We start from the raw sequence: 13,282 nt of genomic DNA, 5'->3' as shown, positions 1-13,282 counted from the left end.
AAATCATCTAACCTTCCTTCCTAATGGTAGACTACTTTTCCAGACACTACAAAACACATAAACACAACCAAGATGATTTTTTTCAATGCTTTTGCACCACTTTGACTAGTCTAATTGGTATTTTCCTATATTTCCCCATATACAGTGGATGTGTTGTCTTTTGGGTTCAATTAAACTCATCCTCATATAGAAGGTTAGGTCTGTTTTTTCTTAGGTCAAAGCAAATCAATAAAAACCTTGTTGGAAAGCACGTCTGAAAATCACAGAGGATGACTTCATATTAGCAGCGTTCAGTGAGAGTGTGATGAAGATGGAAAGCACTTAAATCCCCTTTACTTTGACTGTGTATCTCTTATGCAAAACAGGAGTTGGTTGGACTTGTGTTTGAATGTGTAACGACTGTTTTTGTTTTTGAAATGACTATTTTCAAAGTCTGTCATCTGCACATATATATATATACATGCGTCTGGAACAAAACTACTTTGGACATAACATGCATTCCACTTGTTCCGTGCAAAGTGACCAAGCACTGAAAAATCCAACAGACTGAAGGCTAAATTATAGTGAGTGACATTTAAAAGCTGCATGTGGCTTGATTTATACTCCTGACACTGTTATCAGACTGCAAAGGGTTAGTTGAGGAGACAAAAGACCAGACAGACAATGCTAAAGATGGGTGCAGATCTTGTTATTTGGTTTATATATTTATTTTTTGTGATGGGGAGGACTGCAGTAAGCACTTGTGTCAGGTGAGTTCACAGAAGCATTGATTTTGTTGAGTATCAGGGATGTGCAACCTGGAAGGAGAGCTATTAAACTCAGTCCAAAAGGGGTCACACAATAGCAAAGTGGTCACCTGTTATTGACAATATGTATTCAGCCGAACTTCATTTTGGTCGACCAGATAACAGAGGCTAAGTGTTGCTTTTTAAAGGATCTACTAAAACGTATATGGAAGACATCTATTCAAAATAACTAAGAATTTCTACAGCGTTCTTCCCTCACATTATGCTATTTCCCCCCAAAAAAATCAATGAATACTAACACCACAAGAGGTCACATCAACCCAGTCTAATCTTTGTTGTGTTGGCCTCCCGGTTTGATAGATCTACACGACTGCATAAAACAGAAGCGCTCCCTGCTAAACGGCATACGTGTATCTGAGGGAGTTTCATACATGGATGTAGTGTTTCAAAGTCCTTGTTTTAGCTTGCTTTGGCGTTGTTTTGGATACAGTGATAAGGTTTTCACCAGGGACCTAGTTCGAGAGTAAAAAAAATACATTTCTGCAACAGACTAAAATTAAAAGCAATGCTCTTGTCTGCCAAAGTTATCTACTCATAAAAAATCAAATAAACTTACAGATGGTAGCTTTAACACCCTAACCCTATGTGGTTCCACTGAAATAGTAAGTTAGGGCCATACTTCAGAACATTCTCCATGGAAGAGTTTTATAGATTATATCCAGGCTTTGCATTGGTATGAGAAGATGTTTAAACTCTGTCTTATAAAATTAATTCTTTACTGGTCTTGCGTTGTTGCCACCACTTTGCCCGGGCTTGTACGTGAATGGGACATCTCTAGTTCAAGGGTAAACGACATTTTTCTGTCTGTAATGAAATGTCTCTGGTTTGGCTGGGAGTGAATCACCAGCCTGGATGTTGTTTGTGTCGCTGTTTGTAGAGCATGATGCAAATTTTGGAGGGATTAGTGTTGCGGCTCTGACTGTGAGTGAGCAAATCCCCAAAACCCAGTCAAGATATCATCGGCAAACACTTTCTTGGTCGATCTTTTGGGGTTGTTTTTTTTTTTTTTTTTTGGTATCCTCCATCCACAACCCTTTTCCCTCCTGCCCAATATCACAGTCACTTGTCTGGATCTCATCTCTTCTTAGCAGCCTTGGAGACCCATTTCATTCGACTGACAAGCGCGCCTCTGCCTCCCATATTTCTTACACATTTGGGCCTTGGAACCGAAAAGCTAGCGTGCCACAATATCACCCGCATTCACCTCCTCTGTCACTGTCTAGCCAATCTGATTTCACCCCTGCTGAAAGAGGCATTTTCTTGCTATCACAACATCTCTAATCCTTACTTTCTTTTCCCCCTCGTTCCATTTTTCTTACACCGTCCACTAAGCACAAAATGGGTCCTAGCATGGGGCGATTTTAGCTCAAACTATTTATTTTGATAACTGACTATAGCAGGGGTGATTGCTGTAGGTTTATACGTTCGCCCAATTTGACGTAATCCGCTGGGCTAGATCTTCCCCGCCTTCAGCCATCTTCATCATCATTATCAAAAGGCGAAGGGTTTGTAGCGTCGGAGTACGACACAGCGTTGCATTGTGGGAAGTTGGCGTGGGTGGAGGAGGAGAGAGAAACACTCGCGCTAAATTAGGAAGCGGTGCATTTTGAGTGGGCACACAGGAAATTGCTCTAAACATGTGGAGACTCACAATAGAGCAGAGAGAGAGGGAGTAAGGCAGATTGATGTCATGATTTAGAGGCTGCGGTGGAGGGAGCAGCACACAACATCACAGGAAACTCAGTCTGGGCTGCTGAACCGTGAGGGAATTTCAATTGATTCACCTCCTTATTCACAGAAAAACCTATAGTAGCTTATAAGCAATTATGGTAGCAGCTTTACACCATTGTAACTTTGGTCCTGTCCTGCATTGGTTCATATATATATCACAAAGACCTTGGCTAATCTCATTGAAGGGTAAATGCTTAATTCATTCAGCCTAAGCACAGTGTCTTGCCGAAGGACGCAACAACAGAACGCAGCCACAGACCTTGGTTAAAATGGTTAAAATATTGTGTGACTGATTTGTTGCCCTTTCGTTGATGTTTTTTCACTAAGCAAGGTAAAGTAAAGTGATAACTGATGGATGTTTGCACCAATAATGCTCATTTAAATGCAGCAGTTATCATCTACAATGCAGTGTGGCCTACAGATCAGGCAACCCTTTTGTCACTCACTCTTTAGACCAAGGGCTTGTCCTTTTTGTTCTAGTTTCTTCTCTTTAAACACTGTCTTTATGTGCACAGTCGCAGAGATTGAAACGTGGGGTTTTCAAAAGAAGGGCCTGACTCTTCATTATTTTGTGCCCTAGCTCCATGTGAGTATTCTCGGCACAGCATGCCTCCGACTGATGTAGGTCCTAGTTTTTATTTTGAAGACATCTGTGGAAAGCAAAGTCTTAGTTCGGTTTACTGAGGATGTTTTTGCATGAGCAGTTAGTTTTTTTTTTACAGAAATATACAAAATGGTCATTCTTACATGAGCCCACCATTGACGAAATGAACTCTAGTTTGTCAGTTCAAAAGAAAATCAGATTGAAAGAAATTAAAATGATTATTTAAGCTTAGTGGGTGGTAAAATATTTGTCAAATCACCCTCCAGTAACCAACGAGAATTCTTGACTCTATAGTGAGAGACACTTCCAGATGGGATCCCGGGTGGACTTAGTCACTGACAACATTTGCATTGCATATCGCCACAAATGCAAAAAACTTGAGCAGCTTGTCCTGTCTGGTATAACCAACCAACAGAATGACGCTGTAATCACATACTACAGTGACTGCGACAGAAACTCAAGATAATAAAATAAACTGGGCTTTGGAAAACGGGGGGGAAAAAACAGCATGGAAGAGTTGTAGCAGTCATTAAGGGCAAGACCGCTGTGTGAATTTAAGCTTATCTGCTGCAAGGTGGAAGCGCACGGGGAGGGTAACGCTGCTAGGAGGCTCATGTGCACAGCCAAGATACAGCACAGAGGGAAAAGCGCAGAAAACTAGGAGAGGGAGAGAGAGAGGGAGAGATAGGGCTGGTTCATTCGCTGCTCGTCCCTGTAGACAGTGGAAAGGATTATACTCAGAGAGAGAGAGAGAGAGAGAGGAGGAAGAGAGGAGCGCTCAAGAACTAGCGCACAATCTTCCACGGCGCAGTCCTGTCTGCTCAATAGCACTTTTCTCCATTCTACTTTCCCCCATACACACACACAGCATGTAGACTCCAGGCTATAGAGGCACAACCTGAACAAGACCAAAAAACAGGTACGCTGCTACTATTCATTTCTGCTAAGATTTGGGATTTTCTTTCTCTGCTCCTCGCCGCTGCAGAAGTCGGTGCCGGCTGCATGCGTCAAGATTATCTGGCTTCTTTGCATAGCCCCGAGAGAACCCGAAGAAGAGATGGAAGGAAGGAAGAAGAGAGGGCAGGGGAGAAGTGTGCAGAACAGAGCCGTAGTGTGAAATTGGAACAGTTCAAAAGGTATTCGCAGACCTGGGTTGACCTTCATGTAGGAAGTGCTAGTTTGAGGATTGGGGACACACGGATATTATGCAAAGTTAGACTCTTCACGTCTGATTGCATGGGCTATAAAAAGTTGATATGCAATAACTTCTTTAATATTGCTATGAGTAATGACAGAGTTTTTGGATATCTGGGTGTAAAGATGCCTTATGTAACTTTTCTAGTGGGGGGTCCGTTAACTGCTTGTCTCTGTGGAGATGTTATTGCTTCCCTGGAATATTAATCAGTATGGCAGTGTTTTAATTCAATTCAATTCAATTCAATTCATTTATTTTTGTAACGCCCAAAATCACAACAACAGTTGTCTCGAAGGGCGTTCATGTTTTGGTTGATGGGGGAAACCGGAGTACCCGGAGGAAACCCATCCAGACACGGGGAGAAACATGAAAAACTCCACACAGAAAGGCCTGGTGACCCGGGGATCGAACCAACCTTCTTGCTGTGAGACATGAGTGATGGCACTCAGTCACCGTGCCGCCAAGACACAAAAAACAAAACAACAGGAAGAATCAGACACAACAAGAAAAATCAGACACAACAGGAAAAATCAGACACAACAGGAAAAATCAGACAACATAAGAAATCGGCCAGGAGACCAGACGAGGAGGAGGAGAGCCGGGCGAGGAGGAGGAGAGGATAGCTTAATGCTTAAGCTATCTTGAAAACATGGATTCTTACTGTGAGTGGGCTCGCTTCTCCATGGACCTGATTTGTAACTTTACCTGGAGGTGTCACCTGATTATCTACATGGAGATAGGTAAGTTTAATGCCAGACTGTGGGACATTATTGGCATTGCAATAACATTTGATGGCAAGTAGCAAACTCTCCACAAGAAAAGTTATATAGTTAATCTAAATATGATGAAGCTTTATTTCTCATAGACAGTGCAAAAGTTTGTAGACTTAAACTGGCAGAATCAAAACATATAGCATAGTAAATATCATCTATTCTGTACCAGTTTCTTGTCGACTCCTCCGTCGGCTCTGGCTTCCCTCTCTCACGCCTCTCTCTGTAACTGCTCCTGTCAGGCTCGTCATTTTAGTCTTAAAATGTTCGTATTAATCCGCTTTACATGATTCTGGTATTTTTATTCGGCTGTTTTGTCCGTAAATTAAGGTATGAACATTAATAACAGACCAATGAAGTGCCTTCTTTCCTACTAGTTTTCACAACAGGTTTGATTGACAGCGTTGCTAAGCACCCACCCTCTGCTAAACTAAAAGCTGTGCGGGTGGGAAGGGGCGTTATCTTCAACACTCCGGATTGGCTCTTTGGTTGCTATGATACTCACGGTTGGAATTGCAACTATGAAACTCGGCTCCAAGTTCGCTCTTGTAATCTCTATCCTCGACGAGATTCATTTGGCTGGAGCCGAACATTACGGGTGATGTCACACTCCCTTAGTCCTTTAGTACACTAATTTATACAGTCTATGGGTGTTGGTCAGTGGTCCATAATGAGATAACAATGAATTTGCTGTATTGTGCTGTGCAGCTGGTTCTTGCACATCTTGCATCTTGTTTTCAGACACTGGGGGACTCATTTAAATTGCAAATCGCTGGACGTGTTGTGTTTCTGTGTTTAATTAATTTGTATTTTTCACAATTGAATTGGGTATCAGTTTCCTATTAGACAAGCAGGTTGGCCAATATGAAATGTAACATATAGTGGTGAATTTAATGTTTGAGGATAGTTCTACACAGAAATCAGAGATCACATGATTCTTCTGTAAATACTATCTATATAGCTGCATTGATCAGTCCTCTTATTCACCTTATTCCAGAAGTTGACGTGGGCGGCGCAGTCATCTTTGGGGCTGTATTATTTTGCATGGAGCTGCTGATCTTTACAGCAAATACATTCTATAAGAACTGCAAAGCCATTTTAAAGCCTAACAGAATCGCTGCATTGTTGACTTGTTGGTCATATGAGCATTGAACATTTTACACAAATGAAGCTATTTTATATCATATTCTAGCTGCAAAACTTTCCCCAAATTCTCCATTTAGAGGAAAAAGTGGACAGGGCAGAATAAGGTCAATACCAACATGTCTTCATTTACTGACTCCTTGTGGATGGAGTTAGTGTCATTGGCTACATACACTGTTAAACCTATGCAAATTCTTGAAAAATATTCCATAAACTATACAACACTGGCCAATAACGATAAGATATATATTTCCTTGTAGAATGACGCATGTTGCTAGCATAAAAATATCTTTACTTGACTGCTTGGAGCTGCTGAAACCCTTGGACCCTCAGTATGGAGCTTTGATGATGAAGTCTGCTATCGTCCAGAGGCATCTGTCTATTTCAGGATTATATCTAGAGGGAAGTTGTTTAGGGGAGAAAACCAGCCCAAAATCTACTTCTAATCTGAGTCACTGCTGACGTTTCATGGCTGACTTTCTTTGATCTCATACTCCACACAGAATCGCGGCTGGCAGACAAATTGTATCTAGATAGTGACTGATGAAGCTTTTATTCTAAATATTCAAGCTTCATATCTCTCCTTTGTGTAATATTTACATCTATCTTCTCTGAGTCACAGCTTTGGCCTTTGTTATGAGTTTTATGGAAATTATATCTTTGAATGTGTTTACAATACAGCTTCCTTGAGTCATCGTTTCTATTGTGGGAAGGCCCAGCAGGAGTGTAAATGTATACTGTATCAAAAATATAAAAGTAATTCTGATTTTGACTATCACGTGCCTTGAAAGTTGAAAATTGCAAGTTTAAGTCCAGATTTGGCAACTACCTCTTGCCCTAAATCAGATAGTTCCATCTTTTATCTCACCAACATGGCAACAGGAACAAATACTTTCCTTACCACTGGGAGGTGTAGGGCTTTGCAGCAGGATAGATGATCAAATCCTGACCTGAACTGCAAGGTTTTAGTCCAGGTCTGAGCACTATAAATTTATCATTGCGTGACAGGAGTAATACCCAAGCGGAGGTCTAATCTTGGTTCAGTATAATCCCATAGGTTTTTGGACTCTAGAAAGATATCACATTCAAGGTGATGCAGGTACATGGCCCTTTAGCCACTAGGGCGCAGCCTCCTGTTTAACCACAGTGTACAGCAGAGGTGTCAAACACATTTTCCCCGAGAGCCACATCAGCAAAATGGTTTCCCTCAAAGGGCCAGATGTAATGTAAAATAAATACAACTACTTGCAACTTGTTAATTAACTATTTTTAAATGTATTACTCAAGTTACAAATATTGCATATGCATTTCCATAAATGCAAAAAAGATCTGGCTGTGTAACTATGTCTTCTGATAAACTGACATTTTAAGACAGTCATACCTTTTAATTTACCTTGTCGTGGGCCACATAAAATGACGTGGCGGTCCACATTTGGCCCAGGGGTCTTGATTTTGACACATGTGGTATAAAGACTGGCTCTGAGCCCACAAAGCTTTTACATGTTAAGGATGCACACATGAGGAGACACAGAAGGTTAAGAAAAAAGGGAAAAATCTGGGATAATAAAAGGAGACAGGAGTACAATACTTCAGCCCCTGTCTTTCTGTATTAATGATTCTGCAGCACGTTGGATCATCTATTGTTTTGATGCTGGCTTGTATACTGCAAATGTTTCTAGTCCAGTCACCCATTTATATATATTTGCGTTGCGGTGGTGCAGTGGTCAATGCTGCAGCCTGATATCAAGAAGATCCTGAGTTCAATTCCTAGGCAGCATGTGGGTTTTCTGTGTGGAGTGTGTGTTTCCACCAGGTACTCCGGTTTCTCCTACCGCTAAAGGCCTGCATAATAGGCCCATCCATGTGACCTGAACTCCCCTGAAAAACGGTTTCTGAACATCTAGGTTCTGAATCTCCTGGTTAAATAAAGATAACTAAATTAAAATATAGATTTTAGTTAATAATAATGGCTTTATAAGTTTGATGAGCATTGTATTATTCATTAACTTTACACTCATTTGTGGTTAGCAACTTCTGAAGCCACAACTGCCCTGAGGTAGACTGACAGAAGGCGGGGTGAACATTAGCACAATTGGTCCCTCTGACTACCACCATTCACTTACGCACAAGCCACATTCATAGGTAAGGTGTGTGAAGTGTCTTGCCCAAGGACATGGCAATAGTAAGAGCTGGAAGTGAACCACTGACCTTAAGATTAGTGGGTGGATGCTTTAATATTTAGGAAGTATCACTTTTAAAAATGAGAAAGGTGTTTTCCTAGTGCTGATATTAAACATAGTCTTGTACAAAATTAAGGCTGGCAATTTGTACAAATTGTGTCAAGATTATGAACTTTTGTCTTTGATTTATTTTTAAATTAGATACCTTTTTACGAAGTTTGTATTTGTTTCAGGTTGCCTAGTTCTGCTAACAGGCACAAGGCTTAATTTATACTGCTTATATTTTTAAGCAAGAAAGATGTTCCACCTTTAAACAGAATCCTGACGAGTCCCGAATTTCATTTTGGCGAATATCTGCGGTCTGAGTTATTTTTGGATTTGCATATCATTTATGTAAGCGACTGGCACACATGACGCTGGGATTTCTCTATCAGCAGCACTGACAGTAGCTTTGAATTGGTGAAATATGCAAACACACAGACAGAAGAGAACACAGCTCCCCTCTGAAACTGCCTCCTCAGCCCTCTGCACTGCCTTATCCGCTCTGCACATCAGTCTAGTTAATTGCTTGGCCTACTCTATTTTTCCCATATCATTTGACTTATGACCACTGATGAAACGAGCAGCCACTTTGTACCATCCTGTTGTTAAAGCGCAAGTACCATCTTCTGGCAAGAGACGACAAGAATAACAGTTTTAATAGATTTTCAATGGCTGCTATTTACCACCTGTGATGTTCAATGCTAACACAGACTCAGTGTGTTCATCAGAAGTCTCAAAATGCCATTATTTTTGCTTTGCCTTGTAAAATAAATTGCTTAATTGCACAATGCTCCCTGATAGATAGTTCAATACTTCTAACTGTGTGTGGAGAAAACATAAAGAATCCCCTCATTATCTTGGTTTAGCCTGAAATAAACTTCTGTAGCGTTTTCCTTTACTGCTAGTGTAATTTTGCTTATTGATTGATGTTAGGCACACAAATACCCAGCCTCTGTCGCACTGTTTATTTTATAAATGAATTATGGCCGTCAGATTTCACAGTCAGACTTGGCCCAGTTGCAGCTCAAATGTTTTGTGTTGCATATATTAATGCTAAAGAGTTCTTAAAAACGAGCTGTCCTCAGTTGGCATTGACAGTTACCTTATAAAACGTATTAATAATGTCCATGCATTATAAAGAATAAGCGTTACCAAATAAAATCCATCTTTTTATATGAGACACCTGACAGAAGCAGCAAAAATAAATAAATATGTTTTTCATTTTACTTTCATACCACAGTAGGAAACATCCATATGTCCATATACTTCTCCAGTTTACTTATATATAAATAATATTCCCTATAAGATTCCCAGGATTACAAACCTGTGTGCTGGTGCTGGATAAAGTTCAGCACTGAGGCTTATGATCTAAAAACTCACAATTAAAGGTGCCCATGAAGATATTATTTTGCCACAATATGACATTAAACTTATCTAGTTAGACAAGTAGTTACTGGTCAGATCTGAAGCATCACGCTCAAGGTATTCGTTTAACATTCCAGACAAAGCAATAATGTTTCCATGGAGACTAGCTTGTGGCTGACCCTCTACAGAAAATGTTGCATAGTGTACCGTTGTTGTTGTGTAGATTTGTGAAAAGAAATTATAAAATTCAACACAAAGACAAGACAATATGATATGTACTTTAAGTGGTTTCTTCTGTGTAACATAAATATAAGTCACTTTACCTTAGCTGGGTGAGTCAGATGTAAAGATGTTTTCACATTGTCCTCTGATGCTATTCCATAACAAGACATCCTGTGTGAGCTCTCTCCAACATGAGTAAATATGACAAAACACACACTGAAGGCTTTAATAAACCCAGTCATATTTATAGCACAAATCCATCGTGAGGCATTCGTGTGGCATTTCTTCTCCCCCAGACCTGCTACACGGTCACTAAACATTACAATTTATCACTGTATCAACACTAGCCTATACACCAATCATGGCGCTTTGGTTTGGCTGTCATTTTGGGGAGTCTGTGCCAAGAATGGACCACTGCGGCCAACTGGAAATTGTCACATTTAAAAAGAGGGCCTTGGAGAGTTCAATATTTTGAGAACTCGGGGGGCTGCCAATCTTGTGTCTAATATTGGATCTATACTGCATACTAACTGGCTTTGAGGCCCGCATGAGAAAAAAAAAAAAAAAAAAACTTCAGACATCTGCTGGTCCATGCACTGAGCTCAGGGAGACTCCAAGCATCAATTTACCAACATGTAGAATCTGGAGCAGGTTCTTCTGCACTTTAAAACAGTGGAGAAGGGAAAATACACAGTGCAGAGGACACAAGTAATACCTGTGTTTTAAATTAGAACTTTTGCTGTTGTCCAAATTGATTAAGCTAAAATGATTACTGAAGAGAGACTGCTTTAATAGAGGAGGTGATTTTAACCTGTGTTGTTAACTGAGAGCGACAGCGCAATAAAAAAGCAGAATCAAAGAGTTCTTAATCAAACTTGCACTTCCCGGCCAGGATAAAACGAGCCTTAACGTCTTTGGTTATTTTCACACATTTTATTGCATTCTCTGGACTGACCCCAGTGCGCACTAGATTTACTTCTGTTTACGTTACTTTTGGGTCAACCTTGTACACATACACCACACATCATTCACCCCAAACACCACACATCATTCACCCCAAACACCACACATCATTCACCCCAAACACCGCACTGTGAGCCACACGAGAGGCCATTAGCTGATCGCCGAACTATGACAGCGCACTTCAAATGGAAAGAGGAAATGCACACGCATGTTCGCTTCTCCTATATGCGGTGGTCTTTTCTTTCACCTGCAGCTAAATACACCATGAGGACTTCACACTGGTGGTGGAGGAGGTTTTTGAATGACACACAGACCAAGGCTCACCTGCGCAGATGGAGGTTGAAGGGAGACTGTCGCTGATATGAAGTTGATCCAAATGGCCTTGTCAGACGAACGTGTCAAACAGCAGCTCCAGAACCCATTCACATAAATATACATGATCTGATCTCTTTTAGGCACCACTTTTACTGTCACCACGGGCAGTGTAGGTTGGCTCGAGGCCAGCTGCGTTCACACCGCACTCGTCTCACCCTAGAGTGTGGGTGGAGCTGCTCCGAGACCTCCTGTTTGAAGTGCTCTTGGACCAGCCGCTTATTGCAGTCCAGAGTGCAGCTGGTGGGTTCACAATGGTCCAAGTGCACTGCTCTCGGGGCGAATGCTCTTTTGCATCAGCCTAACTAGTGGCAGTGAAAACAATCTTATTTCTAAAGGTACACTATGCAACTTTTTGAGGGGGGGGTCTGGCACCTGCTTGTACCACTGGAGATCTTAGTGCTTTGCCTGAAAAGTTCTATGTGTTTTAATTGAAAATAAACAAAACAAAACTTAACTGAGCTGTGACACCTCTCCACAGATTTGTCATACAACTTGGTGTAGGGATGTCACTTGCTTGTCTCCATAGAGATAGACAAGTTTAATGTCATATCGAGGAACATTCCAGGCAAAGCAGTAACATTTCCATGGACACAAGCGGGAGGTGGAGCCTATACCAGTAGAAGTCTTGGTCAGTCCCTGTTAGACAATTAGACCTGAACAGAACTTATATTGGGAAAAAAAAGATATCATAGGATCTAGCAGTTATTTCTTTAAAGAGTTATTTGCCATAGCAAACATTTAAATAATTCCCAATGCCAGGTTTAAGTCTCCCTAAGACCACACAAGAATCATCTCTGCATTTAGTTGCATCTGACTTCAGTCTATTTACATAAAAAGGCAGTTGCAGCCAGACCAAAGAAAGTCCTGTTAATTACAAAAGGGTATTTCTGGCTTGTCTGGGGCTGTCTATGTCCTGGAGGTGAGTAATTGGTATCATTGAGTGAACAGAGGGAGTGGATGAGTCAGGCATTGGGAACTATTAATGTGCACTAATCAGTCTTACAGTGGGCTCTGGGAGAGTGCCAGTGCTTAGTCTGCTCTCTGCTGCGTCAGAGGGAACCAACACTTCACAGCACCAGCCTGTAAATATTTGTTTTCACTGACAGCACCAAAGTTAAACATGTCGGAATATGGAGACTTTTTAGGGAGACTACTGACAATAATACTAGGTAGTGCTGTGGGGTAGCAGTGGCTCTTGTGCATTGCCACTCAAACTGTGGTCCGCAGACCACAGGTGAGAAACTTATAAAACAAATGACCTTTTATTTCAGTGCTCTTCAAATTTCCATTTGATAAGTTTTGTAGATTTTCAATTTTGTTTGTCCAACTGTAACGAGCAGAGTGCTTAACTTCCCATCATTCATAAACTCACTACACATCGATAGTGGAGGGCGGCCTTTGCAAAAGTGCCGTCATCTAGCTTCTGATTTGCATTTGACTGAAGCATTCAACGTCTTGTTTAATAAGCATTAATAACTTTCCCTTCAAAGGCATGTGTGTGTAACTATCGCAGGGGGCTTTCAACAGCAGCGCTCCCATTGGTGCCTTGTCTGTGTCCGGACACACAGAAGGGATGTAGTGCAGAGGTCGGGGTACGCGCACAGTGGAGACCTCGCGCTTCCAGCGGGACAGCGTATGCACACACACTGGGGTGTTCGTCAGAACAGGGAGATGGTCACGGACGCGCAAGGACGAGCAAGTCGAGGAGAGAGGAACAGGGGGAGACAGGTGAGGCGGGGTGTCATGGTGTCTCCTACCTCTCTTAGCTCTGTTTCTGTCCTTAAATAAGAAGCCTTCTTTGCTTTTGTTGGCCAAGATGGGCAGAAAGAATTGACCTTGTCTATGTCAAGCCCCTTCCAAGTGCAGCTACAATAGTATACCACCAC

At 41.4% G+C, this 13,282-nt stretch overlaps 1 protein-coding gene across 2 annotated transcripts in view; it reads left to right on the top strand.

Annotated features, from left to right (window-relative positions):
- The window catches only part of LOC117387574 (SRC kinase signaling inhibitor 1-like), an 81,036-nt gene that overhangs the window by 4,503 nt on the left and 63,251 nt on the right, over positions 1-13,282 (top strand). The window contains exon 1 of one of the 2 annotated variants that reach the window (XM_033985108.2): positions 3,933-4,060. The exons of the other annotated variant lie outside the window; for it this stretch is intronic. The gene's annotated coding sequence lies outside the window, so the exon portion shown is untranslated. Of the gene's footprint in view, positions 1-3,932; positions 4,061-13,282 lie in introns of those variants that run through there. 2 annotated transcript variants of the gene reach the window in all.

This window comes from Periophthalmus magnuspinnatus, chromosome 19 (genome assembly GCF_009829125.3).
Source record: "Periophthalmus magnuspinnatus isolate fPerMag1 chromosome 19, fPerMag1.2.pri, whole genome shotgun sequence".
NCBI classification, from domain to species: Eukaryota; Metazoa; Chordata; class Actinopteri; order Gobiiformes; family Gobiidae; genus Periophthalmus; species Periophthalmus magnuspinnatus.
This window is presented reverse-complemented; position numbering and strand designations above follow the sequence as displayed.